This window comes from Echinops telfairi, unplaced genomic scaffold, assembly GCF_000313985.2.
Source record: "Echinops telfairi isolate 266 unplaced genomic scaffold, ASM31398v2 ScPeMD7_18;HRSCAF=68, whole genome shotgun sequence".
In the NCBI taxonomy this organism is placed as follows: domain Eukaryota; kingdom Metazoa; phylum Chordata; class Mammalia; order Afrosoricida; family Tenrecidae; genus Echinops; species Echinops telfairi.
The window spans coordinates 49038666-49044551 of NW_022103915.1; positions in this window are offsets into that span (position 1 = coordinate 49038666).

A 5886-nucleotide genomic window follows, 5' to 3' on the forward strand; every position below is an offset into this window, starting at 1 on the left:
ACATGAGGAACTGTATTAAAGGGTCATGGCATTAGGAAGATTGAGAACCACTGTTCTAGAAGGTCAAGATTTGGCCAGATGAATGTTTGTGCCTCAGTAGATCTTCCTACTTGTGTTTTGATTAATGAGTTTTAAGCTTCACCCAAAATATGTTTTTGTGGGTAAGGCCTTCTGGCCAGAACTGTACTTGACCCAGACCAGTGACCCTGCATCAGGGCAGTAGGCAATGACTTTTGATATTTTTCCCTTGGATCACTGGACTCCTAGGGCCAAACAGTACTCCCACCACTTTGAATGGGTCTCTGAAATGGAGTGGTTCCCGAAAGTGAATTCGTGCATCTTAAGAAAGATCAAGGCTACACAGCATCTAGTGGGGGAGGGGAAGTGCCCATGATAACCCTGAAGAGTTGATCTTTAATGAACTTTATAGTTGATATGATGGCCCATTCTAGTTTCTGTTCTTTCTGGTGAATAATGGTCTTTGTTTAGTAGTCACTCTGCTAGGAGGGAATGCTAATGTAATACTCACTGAGTTTTCCGCTGCTGGCTGGGAATTATCAATAGGTCATAAATAAACTACCACCACACAGGAAAGACAATAAGATTATGTATACTCCTACTACCTCCAATTACAGTAAGAGCAACAATTATAAGGTTGTACTCTGACAGCCACCCTGGGGAGAAAATGAGAGGAAAATGTTCCATTAGCTTAATGAAGAGAGCACGGCCAAGCTATAGTCAAATTTTCTGACTATTAGCACCTACGGTGTACCCCAGCACCGGAGGGAAGCTCAGGTTGCAGGCTAACAATTAAACTTTCTGACAATTAGCCCCTACGATGTACATTCCCTGAACTCAGAGACATTTCACAGAATCACATTTATATTTTTCTTACCTCTTGCCTATACATTTGAGCCATTGACTGAAGAAATGGAGGGAGTCTGAGCAAAAGGTTTGTTTTACAGATGACTATAAAGCAGTTAGGCTTGCTAAGGAACACACATCACCTGAGTGCCACTGTTTGCAAACGATGAACAATCCGTAGACAAGTGTTCACATCATCATTAGGGGAAGGATGAACTGGATTAATAGGAGTGATTTAGCTTCCTTGTCAGTGCTAATTAGATCACAGGAGGAAAAGAGTGCATATGCAAGACCTCTCATTGCAAATCCCAAAGAATGTGATTAGTCTTCTTGAAGGCCTTGTACTTGAGGGAGAAGATGGCCATCCACCCTATTCTTTCATTAGGCTCTTCCACAGATCCTAGGGAGCACTGGTGGTGTAGTGGTTACTCGTTGGGCTGCTTACTACAAAGTCACCAGTTCAAAATCACAAGCCATTGTATGGGGAAAAGATGGAGGTTCCTGCTCCCATAAACAGAGTCTTAGAAACTTAGTGAGAGTTGCTCTGAGTTGGCATTGACGTAATAGCAGTGCGTTTGGTTTCGGGTACCACATAACCTTGCCAGCCCCAATTTTTCTTTATCTTCCCAATAGAGGCACTAATAGAACACACCTCCTGAAATTATTGGAAGAGAAAAATTACCAATGGCATAAGTGGTAGTTAAGTGCCCTGACATCAGTTTGGGCGATTCTAATATAACAGAACCGAACTGGCTTGGTCCTGTACCATCCTCGCCATTGTTATGCTGGAATCCAGCACTGTAGTCACGGTGCTGATCCATCAGATGGAAACTCTCCCTTTTTGGGCTGACCCTTTACCTAGGATGATATTCTGTCCAAGGACTGATCTCTCCTGATACATGTCCAAAGTATGTGAGACAAAGAAGTTTCACTATCTTCGCATCTATTGAGTACTCGGCAATTTTGTTTGTTCTTCTGATAGTCCATGATATATTTAATATTTTCACCAACACCTTAATGGAAAGACATCCATTTATCTCTGGGCTTCCTTATTCTTAGTTTAGTTTTCACTTACTATTTGAGGCAATTGAACAAGGCTTGAGTCCGGCACGCCTGACATTTTTTAAAAAGGTAAAATGATGTTCTTTTATTTATTTGTACCAGTATTTGGAAGTCAGCCAGTCATATTGGTACTGTTACTATCATGATGCAGCAAAATGCAAAGTAGCACACTACCAATAAGAAACAAGCGAGGGTTGACAGTTTAAACAGAGCAGAGGGTAGAGGAAATCAATGATGCTCTTACGGGTTCACCCTCCCCCACCCCTACATTGTTTAGTAAGAAGACTCTCAGTCCTATAAATTACAAACAGTCCTTCATCCATGGCTCTGTATTTAGTTTCTATTCTTGAGGCTGCAGCCTAAAGATATTCAAGGTAGTATGATACATAGTATTCAAAGGCAGGGACATCATTTATCATGCTGTTCACAGCAACCAAGGTAAACTGTCAGGAGGTTATTATTGAACCTTTGGTTAAATAGAAACCACGGTCTTCACCCCCACCCCCATCCGCAATACAGTAAGAACAAGGAAAACTGAGTTATCAAGGCAAAAGGGTTCTAAAACAAGAAATCCTACAAACAAGGAAGTACTGTAGTCACCGCCCAGATGGAGCTCAATGCCTTTCTTCATGCAGTCTTCAGAGTGTATGCTCATGGCCTCCTGTAAAACGAAATCTAAAGTTTGTACAGCCTCCAGATCACAGATAGAAGTTTGCTGGAACTGGGGCATCAGGAATTCCTCTCCACACTTCTGGAACGAGTTGTTCCAGGTATGACGGTTTATTCCAGACTTGAATGCACCCTGTCTAGCTATTCCACACCTGGCTGCTGGTCCAGGTCTGGCTGCTCCAAGCCTGACTATTCCAACTCTGGCTGTTCCAGCTTGGAGCGCTCCACATGGTAAGGTTTCCGGAAGGAAGGCATCCTTGGTGGTAGGAGGCCCAGTTTCCGGAAGGAAGGCATCCTTGATGGTAGGAGGCCCAGAGGCCCAGGTATTCTGCAGGTGCAGAGACTTTCCGAGTCACACCGTGGTTATTCTTGGACCGGTTGGTGGTTTTCTGCCACCTCTTACATTTCATTCTCTGGTTCTAGAGCCAGGTCTCCACCTGTTTGTCGCTCAGATTCGGGACTCTGGGCAGTCCTTGCATCTGCTGGAGGCTGAGGCATGTGTGTTTCTGAACTCAGACTTCGAGTGTGCACAATGGCATCTGAAAGAACAAAGTCAGACACTCTGTTTCTTGACCTGCCCCTTATTTTCCTTCTTCACTGGGCTCTTCTCTTCAGAATCAGGCAGTTGTCCTTTGGGGCCAGTGGAAGAAGTGAGGCTCTCCGGAAGAAGCAGGTCCAGGGGGGAAGGAGGGACAGACATGGCTGTCTCTGAGTGGGGGGCTTCAGCACATGACATTTGCAAGGCTGTGTAATTTTCCTTAGCCCCCCTCATGGTAGTTATTGGTGAAGAGTCTCTAGAATTGGAAGCTTCATCCACACACATGTTGCTGAGTATAAGAGAAAAGAGAGAGAAACAAACAAACTAGTAAACAAACAACAAAATCAAAGCTCTAAATTGTGTAGAAAGCCAAGTCGGACTTCAAGGCCTTTGCAATGGATAATATGAAGATGTCCAAATATCAAAGCAGGATGCCTCAACTGACACAGGAGGTGAACAGCCCAATCCAAGGGGGGAGTGTGTTTGGAGTCCTCAACGTGACATCTTTGTTCTTTAACACTTCAGAGCTCTGGTGCCGCAGGTTAACCCAATGCAGTGTATTGTTTAATCTCTTGACTGCGACTTCTATGAGTGTTGATTATGGATCCAAGTAAAATGAAATCCTTGACCATTTCCATCTTATCTCCGTTTATCGTGATGTTGTCTGTTGGTCTAGTGGGAGGATTTTCGCTTTCTTTATTGAGTCATATTCTATTCTTAAGGCTGTAGTCTTTGTTCTTAATCAGTAAAAGCATCAAGTCTCTTTGCTTTTAGCAAGAAAGGCTATATTATCTGCATATTTATGGTTGTTAATGAGTCCTCCCTAATAATGTCACTGTTGTTCATATAGTCCAACTTCTCAGATTAGTTGATCAGTATACGGATTGACTGAGTCTGGTGAAAGAATACAACCCTGATAAACTCCTTCCTTGATTTTAAACCATGTAGATTCCCCTTGTTCTGACGTATAGAACAACCATGTTCATTGTGAGCACAATTAAGTGTTCTGGAATGTCCATTCTTTGTGATGCTTTCCATCACTTTCTATGAGCTACACCGTCAGATGCCTTTGCATAATCAATTGAATATAGAGAAACATCTTCCTGGTAGTCTCTGCTTCCATCAGTAATGTGATCTTTCATTTCACATCCCCTTCTGAATCCATGTTAAGTTTCTGGATGCTCCCTGTTGATGTATTCCTGCAACTATTTTTTTTAATTGTTTACTGTTTATTATTGAATGATTTATCTGGACAATCCAACTATGTAACAGTTTTGTCTGCATCCCACATCTGGTGGGGTGGGAGGCTGTAGGGTGGGGGTGGCCGATGGAGTGGAAATGATAGCACCTGACCCTTGGGATACAGTGCTGGTCCTCCACTTTGCCACTTTTCTCTTTTCTCTCTCTTTTTAAAAAAAAATTAATTAAATTAATTTATTTATTTAAACATTTTATTAGGGGCTCATACAACTGTTATCACAATCCATACACCAATTGTGTAAAGCGCATTTGTACATCATTCTCAAAACATTTTCTCTCCACTTAAACCCCCGACATCGGGTCCTCATTTTTCCCCTCCCCCTGCAACTATTTTCATTAGTGTTCAGTGCATCAAATCTCTAAACTCAGGTGGGATATATTCAAGATCATATTTTGTCTCCTGTAAACTTGCTTTAAGGATCCCTGGTAGTGCAGCGGTTACACTTTGGGCTGCTAACTGCAAGGTCAGCAGTTTAAAACCACTAGCTGCTCTGGAGGGAGAGATGGAGCTTTTTACTCCCATAAAGAATTAAAGTCACCCACTGGGGCAGTTCTAGTCTGTCCTATAGGGTCACTGTGAGTCAGTGTTAATGTGATGGCAGTGAGCTTGGTTTGGGTTCGGTTAGACTTGCTCTGATTTTCTTCATTTTCCACAGCTGACCCCTGGTCTTGTTTTGGCTGATGATACTGAGCTTCTCCATGGGATCTTCCCACAGCTCTAATTAATTTGATTTCTGTCTATTCCACAGGCAAGCAGCAAAAACAAAAATGTTGTCTTAACCCCGAGCACTTCAAATAATGACTGGTGCATACTCCAAAGGCCAAACCCACTGCCGTCAAGTGGATTCCAATTCATACCTATATAAAATCCCCGAGGCTATAAATCTTGAGCATACGGTTTTGGTTGTCTTCCATGGCGGGTTTGAACCGAGGACTCTCTGGTTAGCAGCCCAATGCATAGCCTTGTGCACCACCAGTGGTCATTATGATTGACCCATAATAGGTGCTTAATAAAGAATTTGTTGAATTAAAGAGTAGATATGTGGGTGGAGATCAAATAATGCATTCCATTAGGTTAATCTGCTACAAGACCTCTTTTGAAAATGTGAAAATCCAGGGTGTTACTTTGAGGGCTAAGGTGCACCTGACCCAAGCCATGAAAAAGATGCAAGCCACTGTGGCATCAGGATCGGAGGAAGGCTTATTAACAACCTGCCACATACAGATGACACACCTTGCTTGCTGAAAGTGAGCAGGACTTGAAGCACTTGTTGATGAAGATCAGGGATGGCAATCTTCAGTATGGATTATAACTCAATGTATAAAAGACCCAAATCCTCACAACTCAGTCAATAGGTAACACCATGGTAAATGGAGAAAAGATTGAAATTGCTAACAATTTCATCTTACTTGAACCCACAATCAGTGCACAGGAAAGCAGCAGTCAAGAAGTTACAAAAAATATCAAGAACGTTTTAGAGTATTGAAAACAA